Consider the following 20,020-nt stretch of genomic DNA (forward strand, 5'->3'; position numbering starts at 1 on the left):
GACCACAAGACGTGCGGATATGCTAACTGGGAGTACTGACCAGATCGAAGAAAACAAAAGCTGTGTGTAAATTTATAGATTTAGTGTTAATCCTTGCTTAGGATGCTTTGCAATGCATTGGAAAGCATCAACACCATTTATCCTTGACTGATTGAATGATGTAAGGATTTGGGCATACGCAGAGATAGCTATGATCTCTGGTCCTCAAAGTAAGGGAGAGCAGGGTGCTAGATATACAATGTGGGATGTATATTTGGATAAGATTGAAGGGAAGTCAGATACCTAGCTCACCCTAAACAGGGTGCAATACTATGTTATTATGAAATGGATGAATATGGTCTATTTGTATAGAAGGACTAGACATGGTCAGATAAGCCGCAAACACTAAGTTGACTGGATACCGTTATGCAATTGTGATATAGTATTATTTACATATTGTAACCCATAAGCATGTTACCAGATTGCTGAGTTGACAATACAAATTAACAACAAAGTGCCAGTACTGTCAAAAATTATACTTCCTAAATTGACAAACCATAGGATTTATACACCATGGCGAATTGACACCCAAATGTCTGATTGAATCTGTTTTTTTATTATTAAATTTTTTTAACAAGGATTATTGGTTATTATTTCACCAATTCATCTTACATAAACAAGACCTCATAAACATGTATGTGTTTACACAATATTCACAAAATATATACAATATCAACAACGTCAACAATTTTAAAGTTATCAAAATTATCAAAACAATCATACCCATTCACAAACATTCACATCTTCATTCACACCACCTGGAATAAAAATATTCACAGTAAGCCATATACATTAAATTTTTTATCAATGAAAGATATTTTGGTAAACTGCTCCTTTATTTTAGATGGCGTATATTGTCTACGCGTTTCGAGCTCACACTGTTCTAGGAGCTCTCATCAGGACAAAAAGGAAGCTCACTGGGGGAAGAGGAAGCCCAAGTGCGGCCACTCTTGTTAGCGTGTTTCAGCTGGCCTCACCAGTTGTGAACCGGAAGCGGGTACTCGCTGTTTGGGTCTAGCGGTTAGCCTCCCCTTTCCTGCGTCGGAACCCTTGCGGAACCGGAAGTGTGGTACGGGACCGACGCAGGAAAGGATTGCAGCACGGAATCAACAACTGGGCTCCGACTAATGCGGAGACCTGCCGCTCCGTGAGGACAGTGGCCCCGCGGTCCAGGTGAACCAAGTCAAGTCACCGGCAATCCAACGAAAATAAACATTTAGAATGAAGCGGGAAGGCTAACCGCTAGACCCAAACAGCGAGTACCCGCTTCCGGTTCACAACTGGTGAGGTCAGCTGAAACACGCTAACAAGAGTGGCTGCGCTTGGGCTTCCTCTTCCCCCAGTGACCTCATCTTGCAATACAAAGATTGAAGGGATGTATGACGTTATAACGCATACTATTACTCCGCAGACCATTACAACGCGACTTTTACTCCGCATACCGTTACAACGCATAGCGCCTTGGGGCGCTGGATAGTGGTAAGTATAATTTACTATTCTAACTCCAGTCCCCGTGGACCCTAGGGAAGGTGTTGGATAGTAAATTATACTTATTCCCTATCCTAGAGCGCCCCCCAGCGCAATGCGTTGTAATGGTATGCGGAGTAATGGTCGCGTTGTAATGGTAGTGCGGAGTAAAAGATCCGTTGTAACGGGTGTATACCAGATTGAAGTTTAGATTGGATCTATTTGTTGTATCGACGGGTGTTTCCTCCATATCCTAGACAGCTCTTGAAATTGCTGAGCTTCCTTTTTGTCCTGATGAGAGCTCCTAGAACAGTGTGAGCTCGAAACGCGTAGACAATATACGCCATCTAAAATAAAGGAGCAGTTTACCAAAATATCTTTCATTGATAAAAAATTAAATGTATATGGCTTACTGTGAATATTTTTATTCCAGGTGGTGTGAATGAAGATGTGAATGTTTGTGAATGGGTGTGATTGTTTTGATAATTTTGATAACTTTAAAATTGTTGACATCGTTGATATTGTATATATTTTGTGAATATTGTGTAAACACATACATGTTTATGAGGTCTTGTTTATGTAAGATGAATTGGTGAAATAATAACCAATAATCCTTGTTAAAAAAAATTTAATAATAAAAAAACAGATTCAATCAGACATTTGGGTGTCAATTCGCCATGGTGTATAAATCCTATGGTTTGTCAATTTAGGAAGTATAATTTTTGACAGTACTGGCACTTTGTTGTTAATTGGTATTTCGTGGCTCAGCCTTACTGTTGGGGGCCCAGACCCAGTGGTGATTTTTGAGTTGACAATACAGGCAAGAAGCAGCATAACTTATTCTGTCATCCCGTTGTTTTTTCAGGTTTTCTTTTTGTGTCTCTGGGTTCATGATACATTGCTAGCTGAAATATATTGAGTATAAAAGCTCCTGCGAATCTTGATAAATGTTCTTCTAAGAAAAATGTATACAAAAATATGAGAAAGAAATATATTGTGCATTAACTATTTTTGATAATTAAAAAAAAAATGTTTTTATGCGAATAAAAAGAAATATTTGATATCACTTAGCTGTTCTGTGGGCGTTCCTTGTAGTGGAGATTTTTCCCTACTTTTATCATTGGGAACTCCCCTTTCATGTTGTTTGTCAATAGTGGTGATGGTCTTCTGAGTATTAATGACGATGTATTAAGTTTAAATCTGAACTCCAGAGACTAGTCAATTTATGAGATGAGAATTGGTGGTGTACTTCTCAGTATTGTAACGGACTTGGGCTCACCGTTTACTGTAACTGACAGGACAATGTGGGAGGAGAAATTTAAGGATGTGATTGAGGAGGAATTAGAGTCTCAGATATACATCCTGAAAGTTTCACTGGTGAACTGATTACACTACAGGGATATGGGACTTCTTTTGAAGTCAAAGAAAGGGAGGCACAGAGGAAACTGCATGAGCAAAAAATGGACCAACTGTTCTTGAATGGCTTGAGCACGATTACTTGACATTACCTTGGATCCAAATAGCAATGATTAAGTTTTGCCCATGAGAGTTGATGGAGGATTTGCGAATAATGTATTTGGGAGCTGTTCGAAGATTGATAGGGTTCTCAAACAATTTCACACTTATTGAAGTAGCTACATCAGTTGCTCTCCAGCCAAGAAATATTTTGATAAGCATTAAGCATAAAGTTGAGAGGGAACTGGAAAACTGATAAAAGCCAGCACCCTTGAAGTTATGAAAACTACGGATTGCCTTTCTTCTTTGGTTGTGGCCAGACAGGGCAATGGCAGCATTAGATTGTGCAAGGATTTAAGAGATTTGAATACAAATATTTCAATTGATACATTTCCATCACCTAAGATTCATGAGATTCTGGCCATGACCAAATAGATCAAGACGTTTTCCACCATCTACAGAGTATCACCAGGTACCTTTACAATAAAACAGCAAATATTTAGGTACTTTCATTACCCCCTCACGGTGCTATCATTGGTCTGCATTCGCTTTGGTTTGACCTCTGCAGCAGCTGTATTTTTAAAGACTCATGTACCCGTTGCTAAGAAATTGTAAGGGCATTGTTTTTTTCAAGATCAAATTGTTGTCATAGAAGACAAGGCAAGAGCATGGTGTATGGTTAAGGACGGTGTTGTGATTAACAGGAAAAAAGGGATAACTGCAAAATGTAAATTTACTGTGCAATCTGTTTCCTACTTGGGAAAGGAGGTGGGTGAAGAAGCGATCATGTCCAAGAAAGAATTGGTGGATGCTGCTAGGGATGATCCAGCCCAAGGATGGTGTAGGATTCTTCTTTGGACAGTCAGAATTTTATTAAACATTTGTACAAGGGTTCTCCAGAAAAACGAATGTATTAGTACTACTGTTAAAACAATAATAAATGTTTTAGTGGAGACATATTCTTCAAGATTGGCTTTGAGTGAATAGAAGAAGATATGTGTAGGCCAACACTGCTTCAGGGTTTTGATCCTGATGCTATGTAAGTGTTGGCCATGGACACCGGTGGGAGAAGTCTCTGAACTATGTTATCACAAGGTGAACTCAATGGTAATGAAGTCAGTGTAACTTTTGCTTTTCGCCCTCTCTCTCGTGTTTTCTCTCTCCCTCTGAAGGGCATTACTCTGTCACCAAACGAGAAATGCTAGCGTGCATCTGGGGAATGGAGCACTTCAGGGAATACTAGTGGAGTTCTGAGTTCATCCTCAGAATTGACCATAATGTGTGGCAGGTTTGTATGTCCGTTTTATGAGTGCTCCGGTGCAGACAAGTCACAAGTTCTCTTTCGACCCCATTGATTCCCATACCACATCCTGATTCACCTTGGGAGTCTTTGGGGATTGATATTTAGGTCCCATTTCTGAAAGGGAAGTGTGTCTAAATATGTGATTGCCCTATTGGATTTGTTTTTTAAATGGCCCAAGATTTGTGTAGCAAAACACTGTAGATTCCAATGATGTATGAAACTCATGGATGGTGTTTTTCAAAAGGAAGGGCTCCCCAAGTCTATTCTCAGTGACAGTGAGGTTCAATTCAAGTCGGGAGTGTTGAAAATTTGTTTTTGTTTTTTCGCTCATTGGTATATTACGCAGGAGCACTTCTTTTTTTGACCATTCTGGAACTAGTGCTGTGAGTTTTTCAACAGGGTGACAATGGGTGTGATACAGAGGGCTATCAAAAAGGAAATGTTGGGTACTGGAAAGTTAAAAAAAGAATGAATTGGGCGTATCATGTGACTACCACTTTAACTGGGCTCAATCCCTTGAAAATATGAAATGACAGGAACCTTTCATTAAAGACATTAGTTGAATGTCTACTGACAGACAAATAATGGCCTAATGATGTGGCAAGGAATGACATCAAGGAAGCTCAAGATCAGTACAGACAGAATTGTGGATCGCAATTCTAATTTACTAAGCTGAGTGATGGTAGGGTGTGGTGCTTTAGCAAGTTGTCTAGATGTTCTGGTGATATGATTGGGAGGAGCATGCAGAGATTTGTGATGTCCTATGGTGGTGGCTGGATGTTGTGGGAGGGTGTGCCTGAAGATGATTCTTGTCAGAATGATCTAGTCACTGCAAGTGGAGAACCAAGTTGTGATGCAAGTGTCTCTGAAGCAGGTGAGCACACTGTTGGAGTCCACCAAATTGGAGAATGCTTGTTTGCATGAAAACACAGGAATGTGCGTCATTAAATTAAGGCGAGGGGTATCAGTCCCAAAAATGTTTAAAGAGTATTTCATTGAGTGATGCACTTGTTTCTGCCCTCCAAAATTTGTATAATTACCTTTTATGTTCTTGTGTTATCACAATTTTTTTCTGTTGTTGGTTCTCTGTAATTGTTCATACTATTTGCGGCCTTAAGTGTAATGAGGGAGCAATGTGTAGGGACAATTTCTGCTTGCGCAGATGCCTGTAATGTGGACTCTGTGCGTGCTTGTTAAGTGTGTTTTGATTCAAGATCACATTGGCATTCTTCCAATATTGCTGCCTGTTAGCTTTGGAGCACTTGGAGTGTAGCTGCTGTTCGAAGGGTGTCAAGAATAAACTCTGGACATTGCGCCTTGCCTCCTGGTATCCTTATACACTACACCTATAGGTCCAGCCTGAAGACCATGGTGCTAATGAGGATGAACAAATCTTTGCAGCCCGATCCTGGCTGTACACCCCTATACAGCCAGGCCTGGGAAGCCCACCCAACATGAACACTGCAGGCCAGTTCTTTGCAGGATTAGAAAGATAGAGCTGCCCATCAAGGCATAAAAGTACAAAACTGCACTCAGTGAGGTGGATTTGTGTGGACATATTAAAGGTCATTTTAATTTGAAATTTGTTAAGCAAATTTCAAAGCCATGTCTGCATGACCGGCATGCGTATCTTCACAATAGCCATAGGAGAGGTTCCCTGGGTTCTACTTGGAGCAGCAGAAATTGCGAGCAGAGCTCTGACACAAGCCCTTTAGTTTTCACGTGATGGCTCCCCCAAAGACCCAGAATAATCCTTTCTTGTATATGTGGTGGTTTTTGACCTAGGAGTGCTGGGCAGTAGCGACCAAGGTGGGTGAATTGGAAACATTCATATACCTACGTCATTGTCAATTTAATGCATGTCTGTGGGTTTGTAATCAAAATGTGCATGCTAGAGTATTTATTATGCATGGGTTGGGAACGGATCACACAAGAACGAGTTTTAACTATGGATGGCTTACCCTCATAGCCTCTAGCTTTGCTCCCTTGGTCCCATTAGGTTCCATTATCTTGCACTCTGGAACCCTTTGAAGGAATAACTGATAAGGATTGGGTTCTGACCATGTCTATTGACCCTGTAATCTTCAGGTGCACACTGGGAAAATACAGTTTCATTTTCTGTTTTCAGTGGCATTTTCGGAATGGACATAAGAGTCAAGGAGAAGGGGCCAATACACCACTACATAGGAATGCACATAAATAGGGTAAACTCTGGGAAGTCCTTGGAGAAAGTTCATAATATGTAGGAAGATTTACAACAGGTCTATTTTTTCTGCACTCGTGAATGGCGTGAGCAGACAAGGGACTTGCTTTATTTGTGTACCATCTAGGTTATTGAGGCTCTGGAACCCATGCACATCTGGGTCCAGTGTACAGTTTCTACGGGTAGGAGTGCCCAGCATGAAATATACTATGCCCCATTATGCCAACATTTATTTCTGAACTGTGGTGGCGTGGTGAGCAAAATAAAGATGGATTAAACCCAGATCTGTGACTGAGGGAGAATGTTTTGCCAATGTGCAACATTACGTCCATCACCTTGTGTGTTTTGCTAACATTTATTTGGTGGCACGGGAAAACAGATTTTAAGAAAGTCTACAAACACACCGACTTGCAAAATATTTAGCACATAGTGCCCCACAAAAATGTCGCTATGCACCTAACCCACTGTCAAGCTTTACCAAGCTATTGTCCCTAACTGCCCTAAGATACGGTTTAGCATAAGAAACCAATCAACACATACAAAAAGTGAGAAGAGGAATGGATGTATTTTGGACTGTTGAAAGGATGTCATAATATTGACTATCTTTTCAAGTCTATGTTTTTACGGTCTCTGTCATGGTTATATGTAACCAGGTAAGGCACTGCTCAGACGTATTTACTTGATTTGTATGGGTTAACATGATGGAGATGTAACATTACTACATTTGTAGTAGAAGTGAAAAGGTTTACGAAGAAGAAATTCCCCTAAAAAACTTAAGATATCTTGTGTGCAGTATGAATTGTAAGTAAAGCAAAATCTACCACGTGGTCAAAGGCACAGGAGCGTTTGTAGCACACTCAAGGTTACCAGATGGCTCAGTGACAACCACCTCAGCAGGAATGAGGAAACTGCAGACAGATACCATAAAAAGAACCACCTCAGTAAGATTAAGAAAGAAGGCAGAGATCAGGCAGCATCTGAGGAACCATCTCAGTAAAAAAGAAAAAAGAACAGCTGCGACTGCCCCCTTCTGATGAATTGTTTGAGGAAGTCGCACAGCAACAGAGATAGGGACACTGCTTAAAGAACATGTCAGACTCAGAACTTCAATGGCCGGTCATTTGAATGAGGAACCATTTTAGCAAGAACCTGAACTGCAGGGACTGGACATTACAAGGAACTAGAAAAAACAGAAAAAAATGGCAAAGACTGGGTACCACCTCATCTTGATTAGGAACCGCAAAGATGGAAGAAGCTTCTCTTCTAGACTTGGAACTAAAAGACTAGGCACCACCTAAAGAAACATCTCATTCAGAGCTCAAGAGCAAACAGGGTGTTCTGTCTAAGGAAATAACTTTGGAAGAATCGGAATAGAAGACATCAGGAGCCATTAAAGGAACCATCAAAGCTGGCAGAGACTGGATACAACTTAATTAATATCTGAACCAGAAAAAGGGAAAGTTGCAACTATGAACCACCTGAGGGACATGCAGAGCCGGAATCCAAAGTACAGAGATGGGAAACCACTTATGGGACCATCTTTTCCAGACCTCGAACAGCCCAGCCTGGACACTGATTGAGATGGTTCCTAAGGCAGATCAGATCTGGAGAGCTGTGGTGCCAAAAGAGGAACCATCCCAGCGTGAATCTGAGCTATGGGCACTGAATATCACTGGGAGAACCTTCTCAGCCAGAATTAGAACGACAGAGACCAGGCACAATACGGGGAACCATTTATGAATTAGAACTGCAGAGATCAGGCACAGCGCGAGGAATGGTCTGAGCCAGAATTAGAAATGTAGAGACCAGAATCAACATGAGGAACCATCTTATCCAAAATCAAACCTGGGGCACCTGACAGCACAGGAGACACAGCACAGTGTGAGGAGCTATCTGACCCAGAATTAAAACAGAGGCAGAGACACGGAACATCTCAAAGAACCATCAAAGCTAGTGATAAAATGGCAGAGAATGGTCTCTCCTTAAAGTACTATATAAGACAAATCAAAAAAGTGGTAGAGATTGGATATTGACTGAGGAAATGTATGGTGGAATTAAAACACCAGAAATATGGTGCTGTTCTGACAGACAGACATGGAGCATTTTCACACATTGCGTTACATCTGCGAATAATCGTTCTGCCTGCAACGCAGCAGTATCAGTATTCTTCCATCTTCTGGGAGTGGGTGGTCTCCCTGAGTAACTAAAGGGACCAAGTGGCAGCTAGCATGCTTAGTAATCCCTGCACATTAATGCCTCCACTCCGGGGGGGCACATTGAACAAGTAACACCGACTTATAAGGAGACAGCATTCCTAAATGATACTGCAAATCTAGGCGACACCCTGCTCAAGTGCCCCTTGCACTTTGCTAGTGAGGACATGCTTTTTGCCTGACTGTGAGTACATCTGCCCTTGAACAAGGAGAACTGTGGGCTAATGTGCCTGGTGCTTGAATGTTTTGCAGCAAAAATGAATCTGCCAAAGTCGCAGAACTTTACTGTGCTGCCAGCCACCTTCGTTGTGGAAACGTCTGCGCCTGCAGTATGTCCTAGTGAGCAAATAATCTAGTAGACCTTTTGATGCGATTCATTGTCTGCTTAAAACAATTCCTGAATTTAGTAATGCCAAGACTCTTTATATAAAATGCAACAACTGTTAATTATTTACAGGAATTGCCTCTGCCAGAACCAGATCCGATTTGCAAAGTTTGGTTCTGGTTAAGAGGAACAAGTTTAGTTTCAGGTCAGATGAAGGGGGAGGAAATATATATTTGGTTCTAGTTCTGAAAAGTAAACAAAAGAAACCCATTTAATAGCAACAACGAGCTAGAAAATTATGGATTGGATTGCTGACCAAAATAATTACCAATGGCTGAAAATAATTCATGAATTCCACCCATCACTTTTTTAACTGACTTAGTGATTCTTTGGATACATGGCACTTCAGATAGTGCCAGATTTCTGAGCTGGTTCCCCGGTGTGCCTGGTCCTTCTGTCAATAGATAGGAAACTGCTGACAATGTTGTGCTAGAAAAATGGGAAAAATACAGCAGAACAATGGGTACCACCCTATCCAAAATAGAAATGGTCACATCCAACTGTAGTTAATGAGTCAGAATCGGAACAGCTGCATTTTACACTAGCAATGCACATTGTGGTGTCCCCCAAAGGTTATACCTTTACTGCCTCGTATTCAATATCTACGTACACCCACAAACTCAGTCTCTCAATTACTATCAAGTAAACTTACAAATTAATGTATAGACCACCCAAATTCACTTCCAGATCAATAACAATACTTACATCGCCTTGTACTTGGAACATGTGCCCCACTGGTTAAAGGAAATCTACCCTGCTTGAACAGAACCAAAACTGAGATCATAGTTATGGTAAAAAAAGAAAGCCTATCTCACTACAATCTGGCTTTCAAGTTTTGGGACCAAACCTTCCACCACTCCCAAAGCCTGGAACTAGAGGGTACTCTTCGTCTCAGAATTGTCATTCTGCTCAAAACCTAACAAAGCAGTGAAAGAGATCAATTTCAAGCTCTCCCTACTCTGCAAAATACTCCCATTACTCCATAGTGAACACCGTGGGGAACGGAACAGAGCCCCCGACATTTCCATCCTGGAATACTATATTATCATTTACACAGGCCTCCCCCCAGGCTACTAGACTATGCAGATTACAAAACCAGGCAGCCTTAATGTAACTAAATGTATGTAAGTGAGGGTGGTGGGGCATTTAAGCACTTAATTAGCTACAAGTCGAAGCAAGGATCAAACTCAAACTCAATGTTGTCTGGGCCATCCAGAAAGCCCACAAGGAAGAAGGACGAAGACATTTGTATATCTGCTAACTTGAACCTGCATCATTCCTTCAAGTGTATAACACACGGAGAAAGGTGGCTAGGAATACAAGGTCCAACACTTCGGAATGTTGTCAGCCCCACAATGAGATCTAAAACAAATCACATCGTCTTCAGAAAACTCATAAAAACGGAACTACTTAAAGTTGCTCTTAAATGGTCCTTCAGAACTTTCAGGAACCAACGACTGAAAAACATCCATATGGGCACACATTGCCTGACTGGATGCCTTCTGTCTCTAGATCACTGATTCTTCAAATTGAACATTACCCATAAACACTTTGTGCTTTAAAGTAAGCTAAGGGTTATTCACAGCACACTAAAGAAACAAAATAAATAAATTGATGCCTACATAGATACATACATAAACAAGAAGGAGGGTATGTCCAGGCATAGGTCCAGTGTATGTTGTGCAACACGCTGCATCTCACTGATGGGATCCAATTAAGTTCAAACTGGTCTGGGTTGCTTGGTTGCTATCCAAAGGGAACCTGGAATGTCAATTCTGATAGAGCTGATCCAACTGAAGCCGGACCAAGACTGATTAGGGTGGAATTCTCTCTGTAGAGGCATAGAGGGTAAAATAGTGATGGATTGAAAGGCAGCTCAAATGATTGTCAGTAGCTAAAACTTTTGCAAGTATTCCAACTGCTACTATAGTGTTTCAGTGAACATGCAGTACTATTCTTTTAGCCCCTTTTGATCCAAACCTCTTAGTGTACCTTATTAATATGCCTTTAAAATAATCTGTTGAATTCCAGAATCAAAGGCACTGACAATCCATTTCCATACTGTGCCACAAAAAATTCTGACTCTTGCAGTTGTCAGCTAAACAAGTAATATACTCTGGAGGCAGACAAGGATTGCTTCAGTTGGAATCTGTCAGACAGGTTGGCACTGGAAGCCTCCATGTTTGCATGATCATTTTCTCTCTCTCTCTCTTTTGATGCATGCAACATATATGGGCAAGGTGGCCATTTAAGAAGCACTTCATTTGAACTTTGTTTTATGGATACCCTTTTCATGACTTCAGTTTCGTATTAGTTGAAATGTTAGTTTCAGTCCTATGCCTTGTATATCTTTGCATTTAGCTGCTCATAAAAAGTCCAGTTTAGCTTTGCCTAGCATATAGATTCCGGTGTCACAGATAGCCCTCCTAGATGTGATCCTCATTGCTCTTTCGCCTCCGTGTGTTTTCCTTTGTCATGTCCCTAGTCCTTAATTCATTTTTCTTTCTACAGCCACTTTGCCCGAGGCCAAGTTCATTTTTTTCAAGCGAGCTCTTTGATGGACATCTCTTCGCATGTATGCACTTAACCTCGTAAGATAGCACATCTGTCTTCTCTAACAAATTGGACTAACAATCACTCTGGTACAGTGACCGGGTTTAAGGCTGAAGGTCTTTGCATAATACGAAAAACTACGATTTGCTCCCCCTAGTCAACATTTTTCCAGCATGTTCTATGTTGCCCCTCGCTGTTCTTGCCATGCAAGTTGATGAGAGAGCACAATAGTTTTATAGGTACCACTAGCAAAGCACCAGCGTTTGCTGGTCAGGAAGTCGCTGAGAGAGTACGCCCACATATGATGGAGCGACAGCTGAACTGCCCCCTAGTACCAGGCTCTGGGGACACTTGTGACACTTGAGAGTCTAACAAGGGGGGCACTCCTTTTTACCTGTACCTCCTGGTGACGGAGTTCACCAATTCTTTACATATAAAATCTATTCACTCCCCACTAACTGGGCCCTTCACTTTCCTCTACACAGATGTACTGTATTATGTGTCTGGAGGTCAGAACCTGCAGGTATGGTACCCTTTGCAAGGACATACTGCATGCATAAGGTAGGAGTTTCATGCAAAGCATAAGGCAATTCCTGCATCTTTTGACCTTCAGGGCTCCTGCCCTGGGTGGCGCCTTGGAGATACCATGGCAGTTCACTGGTTTGGTTTCAGGCTGAAATATATAACACTTTCAGCCCCGATTCCTCACTCAGCACTAAGGACTGACCTAAAGTGACAGAACAATCCGAGCAGATCTGCTCCCAGATCAGCCTAGCTACAGATCCCCCTGCTCAGGGTGTCCGACTAGTGTTGGGTACAATCCTCATCTTGTGCTATCCGTTGCATGCCCCTGACACTGTCAGGCTATATTTTGACCAATTGTGCCTGTATTGACCCTCTCTTGTGAAAGCCTTTGCAGTCTGGGTTATGAGTTTTGACCCTTACAACAAAACTTGATTGGACGTGGGAATGCAGACTCCAAGTCCCAGTGTAATTGTGACTCAGGGAGTACCTTTGCTGCTCCAGCACGGATGTACACTCGCCCAGGATAAAGACTCTGTAAGCTGCGGTCTTACCCAGGGCTGAGAACAAGCCTAGGACCCTGGAGGAAACTCGATGCTCTGATCTGCTTAGCAGCTTCTTCTTCCACAGTGAGCTAACCCCGGGTGAGGATAACAAGGAACCAAGCCCAGTTGACTGAAGTCTGTGAGGAGGCCTCCTCACAGAAGAGAACTGCACCTGAGCCACAAAGACTTTGTTAGCCACCTGGACGAAACTGACTGAAAGATATTTTCTTTGAAAGAAGTTTGACTGCCTCTCTGGGAAAATCCAGGGTGGAGTTATTTTCTAAAGAAAAACTGGATACTAACCCTAAAATTCGTACCCTACTTGTTCCTGGGAAATGACCCATCTATTCAAAGATTGTCCCACGTTTCTGAGGTCCCTCGCCATATGAAGATTTCAACAGCGATCGACATACAAAGATTCTACCTACATAAACAGCATACCAAATATCACTGTAACTTTTTCCCAGCAGTACCCCCGTTTAACCTCTGACCTTGAAAAACAGCTGGGGAAGTAAGAGGTTTCAAACTGAATTGTAGTCAATGCATTTTTTGTCACCATCCAAAGGAGCCGCCATAGCCCAGTTGCTAGGGCACCAGACCTATGAAACTGGTCTAGTCCCTTTGGACACCCCAGAAAATCACATCAGCTTTATGTGGGATGGAATCCAGTTCACATTTGGGTGGTGGGTATTTAGGTGCTTAAAACAATTTATGTTTAGTGTCAAATTGTTGGTAGATTCTCAGTTACATGTGTTCCAACCCACTGAATTGCCCTATTTGCACCCAGAGGGTCTGAGAAACTAGGACACAGGGCAGATGCATCTTACTATAAGCTACACATCTGCACTGTATCTGGCAGAATGTTACAAATAAGGTTCAACAGATACTCTGCGCTTTACTCTTCTCGAACTAGGGCAGACCCTCAGAGGTCAGGTTTCTGCTTGAAGACCATTTCTGACCTTATTTCAGCAATGTGTCCTGGCACAGGAGTTCTATGTCCAAAGAGCGAAAATGCAGTCATTCGGAAACAGGACCAGCTGCTTTCATCTGAAAATAACTAGATATCAGCCAAAATCATGGGGTGTGCCATGTAAGGTAGCATGACCCCTGTCGGGTACCTGCCAAACCTGACCTCTAATGTTACTGTTACATTGACGTTATAATACTAGTGTGGACTGCAAATGTGCATTGCCTTTACTAGCATCATAAAAACTACAAGGAATTTCATCCAGCAGTCAACTTCAAACACATATACGCCCAATTAATTTATTGGACACCTCCATCACCATAAAAGAAGGACATATCCAAGCAGTAATATTCTGCAACCCCACACAGACCGCCTCAGCAACCCACTCTGGGAAATCCTCTGCCTTAACCAAGTAAACTAGGGTGTCTCCAGTAAAAAAACACATTTCAACCAAAGGGAACGTTGTTCTCAAAAGTGTAACAACCACAGGATTGTGGGAGCCTAAAACAGAGCGAATATCCTACAGCAAGGGGTTCGTGACTGTTTAGAAAACTAAATAATATAAGTAGAATAACAAAGTAAAAAGCTAAATGTAATTTTAAAACGCTCTGTAAATGTTATAGAATCTGAAATTGAAGGGTAAAAATCAAATTGGTTTCCTTAACTTGATTTGTGGGAGCAGCTCAAGAATAGCAAACTGCAGTAAATGTGATTGGCGGCCTCAACTGAAGCACTAGGATGTGCAGGGAAAAAAAGAGAGGGTTCATTAGGAACATAAAAAGACAAAGTGATATGTTAAAGTCTAGCCTATCGCTTTGTCTTTCAGAAATAGAACCACATTTTGAAAAGGTCCAATTTATACATGAAAATATCGATTTGTGTATATTTTTTTGCTTGTAATTTTTTTTTTTAATTCTCATAATTTGCATGCTTACTTGGTGAATGCTTGTTTTTTTAGTTTGGGGGATTTTTTTAGGTTCAAGTCGTAGAAGTGGCTTTGGCAGGGGTCACGAGCTTTCAACCGTGATTCAAGGGGGGTCCACATAAGACAAACGATTAATAACCGCCGTCCTACAGCAATATCTGGGTTCCCAAACACGAAGGTCATAGGTCAATGATCATGTCCCTCTGGTGGTCACCGACTGCCCTCACCTACAAGTCCTGCACAATAAAGCTTTAAATCGCCAACCCATCTCCTAAGAAACTCTCAGTCCTCAAAAAAACTCCTCTGACTTTCAAACAACTTGAAACAAATGATTATTAAAAGCAGACTAACAAGCCACAGAATAAGCTACGTGACTGCCATTAAAAGTCTGCATTCTGGCAAAAACAGCATGCCACAGAAAGATACAATCTCAAAATCCTGTTTCATTTATCTGCAACAGCCATCAATGCGGTTCCTTTAAGTGTGCGCGCCGAATGCTCGATAGCTTTTTCTAGGTTGATGAAACCGATGTGACGCTCAGAAAAAAAGAAAAAACGTGAACGGGTGCAGCAACAATTGCAAGACAAACACACTAGTTGGTGAGAGTCCTCTGTTGCAAAATCAAAAACAGCGTGAAAGACACGATTGAGGGCAGTTTATAAAGGGAATTGCAATACATGAAGTAACAGAATACCGATTAAGTCAAAATATTGCAGTGCATATTAATTTAAACTGAGGAGAACTGATGTCATGTCTCCCAACCGGAAACTCTTTCATCATCGTGGTGCCACCAGCCCCCAACCACCAGGCAATGCAAAAGCTGCGGAAAAAATCTAGGACACACATTAATGCAAGTTTCCTATTATGCTCCCGTGACAAATGTAAACTGAATTTTTCTTTAACCAGAAATCTCAACTGATTAATTCTAAACAGCGGACTTTTGTTTTTTACAAGACAAATACAATTTGTTCACAATAGGACAACCTGCATTTCACTCACCTTCCTTGCACTAATCTACGGCTGTTTACATAGCACCTGGCACTGAGCGAACTTCTGAGCACTACAGTGTTTTGGTAGACCTGTAAAGTGGATCAGAAAGTGATAATCTGCCTATGAGCAATGCATGTATTCAAACGGGGGCAGGATGGGCTAGAACTGTGATCTGGAACCAGTCAGCAAAATGACTGCCAGCCTCCATCTCCTAGCAACTGAAAACACGCTGGCCTACTGCAGAGGGCACCCTTACAAGATGCAATTAATGCTGTCTGTGTACCCATCATTCCCCCCAAACTGTGAAATCATTTCCTTCTCGAAATAAGGAAGACCTCTGTCTCCGCTCTTTTTTCCATACTGGGGGCGGAAAATCTCTGGAAGACCCCCAAATCGCTCAAAAACATGCGTTCTTCTATAAGTAAGAATGGTTCCTCCCATGTAGTGTGGGTGGTGCATGCTATGGAACAGAGCGTCAACAAGCGTTACCTCAGCAAGGCTGGGGGCAGGGGACCAGTGGAGTGCCAGGGCAATAAAAGGAAGAAGTGAAGGCCAGTTACTAACACGAAGCAGTGGGGTCGAGAGTTAAGGGCAATGGATGGAGAAGAGCGTGTTAGTGTATGGGGGAGGGCAGAACATGTGGAATGCGGGTAGGAGAGGGAATCAGTGAATGCGGCGGGACTGGAAGGTCTGTAAAGGCAGGGGACGGGCAGGGTGGGCAGTGAATTGGTAGTTGATGGTTAGTGACAATTATTGTGGAAGGGAGAACGTGTATGTGGAAGGGGTGGCGGGGCGAGAATAGGTCCTATGATCGGGAGGGGGGCGGTAAATTGAGGGGGTGGTCGTGGAGGGGGGCACGGACACACTGGTTGAGTGGGTAATGGGAAGGGCAGTTAATGGGGGGTCAGAAGTAAACGAGGAGAGACGAGGGTCAAGTAAAGAAAATGAGCAGTGGCCATGGGGTAGTTAAAGCAAAGGGGCAATAGCTGCGAAGTGAAATCAGTAGACACAGGGACCGTCGGGGAGGGGTCAGGGGCCGAGGAGGGTGGCATATAGCAGATGGAGCAGCAAGGGTGGGTGGAAGGCAGGTGACCACAGACCTCTTACCTTGATCCTCTCTCCTGTAATGTATGCTCAGGCTCTCCGCTCCGTGCGCACGGGGTGTGGGCCCCCCAGGGGGTCGCACCTGCTCGACGCCTCACTCTCTTTCAGCCTCGACGTGGCCGTGCCTCGGTGCCTCGGCGCCTCAATGCCTCTGTGCCGCAGGATCTCTATGCCTCGACGCCTCGCGGCTCCCGCACCTGACAGTCTCTGCAGCTCGCGCTCTGTGACTCGCCTCTGCACCTGACAACCTCTGCGCCTCTCTAACTCTGCCTTCGCTGCAGCACTTCAGCTCTACGCCTCAACCAGAGCGCCCTGTACCCTTGAGCCTCCTGCGTCTCGATGCCTCAGCCTGCGCGCGCCCACACTGCAGCCTCTATGCCTAGCTCTTCTGCACCTCGCTGCCTGCACCCTCAACACCTCGCTAGCTCGCGCAGGACCCGCCGCTCCTCCTGCTGCTGCTGCTGCCGCCGCTCGCGCGTCTCCTGTGAAGAGTGTGCGCGTGCAGCGCGCTCGCGCCGCGCTCGGCCCCTAGCAGCAGCGCACGTGCCCTCTGTAGTTGGAGGGGTGCGCAGGTGCCGTATGGCGAAGGCCTAGGGCACCCCCTTCATTTTTCAAGCAGTCTTCCAGTCGTGCCATCCTACAGTGCTATTGTCACTCTGGGGTCAAACGAAGCTCCCAGGGGGGCAAGTGGGCGACAATGAGTGAGACGCACCAGGGCACAAGCGAGCGCCGACTGCTGCATACCTGCCCTTGTTTCTGTCCTTATCTTGCTAAAGGCATCTCAAGGAGAATCGAAACGTCTCATCGAAATTCTGGTCGGGACTCTACCCCTGCTTTCATGCTTCAAACGTTAATGATATTTCATTTCAAGCGACCAACACTCGACCTCCAAATTCGCTCACAAGTAACAGACGACACATGAATTATGTCATACACCCAGTAGAAACGTAAAACACTAAGGTGGAAGCGGTACCCCACGGATACACGCTCTAACAGACAACACACGCGTACCAAAACTAAAAGAATGACCGATACAGGTTTTACCCAGAAAAAACACATCCACATGCCTATTCCTCAGCGCACAACTAACAACGCATAGCAGATAAAGCACATCACATAGCACGCACACAGTCACTACATACGCAGGCATGAACAGCAAGAAGACACCAGGGAGGAGCACAAAGGGGCACTGAACATAACAAATTATGCAGCACAACGCGCCATTCTGCAATACAGAACAAACACCTGCTCTGTTTTATCCTTCTTCACATCTGAATAAGTGACCTGTTTCCTGGAAAAATAGAATCATCTGTTTATTTATTGCGCTGCAAATCGAAAATAGCACAGTTTCCTGCAAGGAGCGAACTGTCGAGTGTGAACTGGTGTGTATGCGCAGGTTCATGAGCCTGAAGTCGATCCGTTCCTGCAATGACAGAAGACGAGCTAAAAACGATTGCCTCGAACACGGCCTGGCCAGATTAACAATGGATGACAATCATTCAGGCGCTCCATCCTTTGTCTCTTCTGCTAAATGAGCCACCCGCAGTCGAAGGTGTATGCCCAGACATGAGCGGCAAGCTAGCTGAACCATCGGACTCAACCCGCATCTCATTTAGGGGGTCAAACAAGGACGAAACCCGTACATAGGGCCTCTATTGTCTTTCATAGGGGATCTGCCTGGCAGTTTGGTCCGGACCGTCTTCTGCGGAACTAAAACCGATTAAGGTTGGTTCCTGACTGTTATGGTACAGATAGTCAAATAAAGCATACAAAAAGTGATGGATGGAATGCCTGAATTGATGTCGGTCACTGGTAATAACCGAGGCACCCCCCTCCTTTGTTATTTTGCTCACCATGCATCCTCAGTTTGAGCCCAGCCATGTGCAAATCAGGTTTGACCCTGTTCCAGTGGGAACAGTTCAGCCATGTGCTTCCTGAATCACAACACAAGCAACCATGACCAGTTTTGCCCTAGTTAGGTCTCATCAGCCAGGTATAGCTTGGTGCTAGTGACATAGTGTGCAAAGGGCCCACATCTGGGCATCCCCGTATCACTCAGGGCAACACAATAAAGTATACAAAAAATTGGTGGATGGAATGCTTGAAATAAGCTCTGCCACTGGTAAGTACTTGGGGCAGTCTCCCAGTCCATCATTGATTTGCACACCATGTCACCTTAGTTTGGACCCAGCTATACGCAAATCAGTCTTGACTCTTCTCTAATGAGAACACTCCAGCCTGAACTGCCAGGCCAGGTCCTCCCTGAACCGAAACACAAGTAACCCAGGTCCGGTCTAACCCCAGTTAGGGCTCATCAATCAATCAGTAGATTTGTGGAGCACTCCTTCTCACCTGTCAGGGTATCCAGGCACTGGCATGGTCACGTAATTAGCCGAAGAGTAAGGTATTCAGGTATGTTTGGAACGCTGGAAGAGATGGGGTGGTCGGGAGATGTAAGGGAAGCTAGTTCCTTGTCTTTGCTGCTAGCGAAGAGAAGAAGCGATCTCCTCATCTGTTACATTGGATAGGGTGGTGAGTGTTAATGAAAGGGAAATGGAGCAGAGGTGTCTGGAGAGCTGATGGAAGTTCAGGCGGTGGTTCAAGCAGGCGGGTCCGCAGCTGCGTAGGGCAATGTATGCATGGGTCAGGAGCTTGAACTTGCATCTTTTCTGTACACTGATCTAGTGGAGTTCCTGAGTTAGTGGGTGATGTGGGTTCATCTTGGGAGATCCAGGACGAGCCTGGCTGCAGTCTTCTTCATGGTCTGTAGTCATCGGAGGAGATGAGCTATGATTCCTGTGTAGAGAGCGTTGCCATAGTTCAGTCAGCTGGTGAGGAGGGGCTGGGTGACGGTGCGGCTTGAGCTTTGGAGTAGGCAATTGAATATCTTACGAAGCATGCAGAGGATGAAGAAACAGGAGGAGGATACGGAGTTGGCCTGAGTCATCATGGTTAGCTTGTTGTCCAGAATGATGCCTAGGTTCTTAGCATGGTCAGTTGGGGTAGGAATTCGTCTGAGTTCTGTGGGCCACTAGGATTCTCCCCATGGCGAGATTTTGTTTCCGAAGATCATTACCTCTGTCTTGTCCGTGTTGACATGGCATAAACATGGCACCTTTATTCCATTATCCAGAATTTGAATAGGCCTGATAAAATCCAAGCACCCCATACTCCATGGTGTGCATGGTCCTCGATATGTCCTTGTGCTATGTGGACACTGGTCTTGAGAGTTTTTTCACTCTACCTATAGACCTCACAATCCACCACCCACAATGTGATCTGATCATCATACAAGGCCACCGAAAATACTCCCTCACCCGTTTCTTTTTTTTGGCTCACAATAAGTAGC

At 43.8% G+C, this 20,020-nt stretch overlaps 1 protein-coding gene across 1 annotated transcript in view; it reads right to left on the reverse strand.

Annotated features, from left to right (window-relative positions):
* HPCAL4 (hippocalcin like 4) overlaps positions 1–16,924 on the reverse strand; it is a 103,893-nt gene extending 86,969 nt beyond the window's left edge. The window contains exon 1 of the mRNA XM_078680773.1: positions 16,675–16,924. The gene's annotated coding sequence lies outside the window, so the exon portion shown is untranslated. The remainder of the gene's footprint in view (positions 1–16,674) is intronic.
* Between the last annotated feature and the right edge of the window lie 3,096 nt (positions 16,925–20,020).

This window comes from Lissotriton helveticus, chromosome 3_1 (genome assembly GCF_964261635.1).
Source record: "Lissotriton helveticus chromosome 3_1, aLisHel1.1, whole genome shotgun sequence".
Classification (NCBI taxonomy): domain Eukaryota; kingdom Metazoa; phylum Chordata; class Amphibia; order Caudata; family Salamandridae; genus Lissotriton; species Lissotriton helveticus.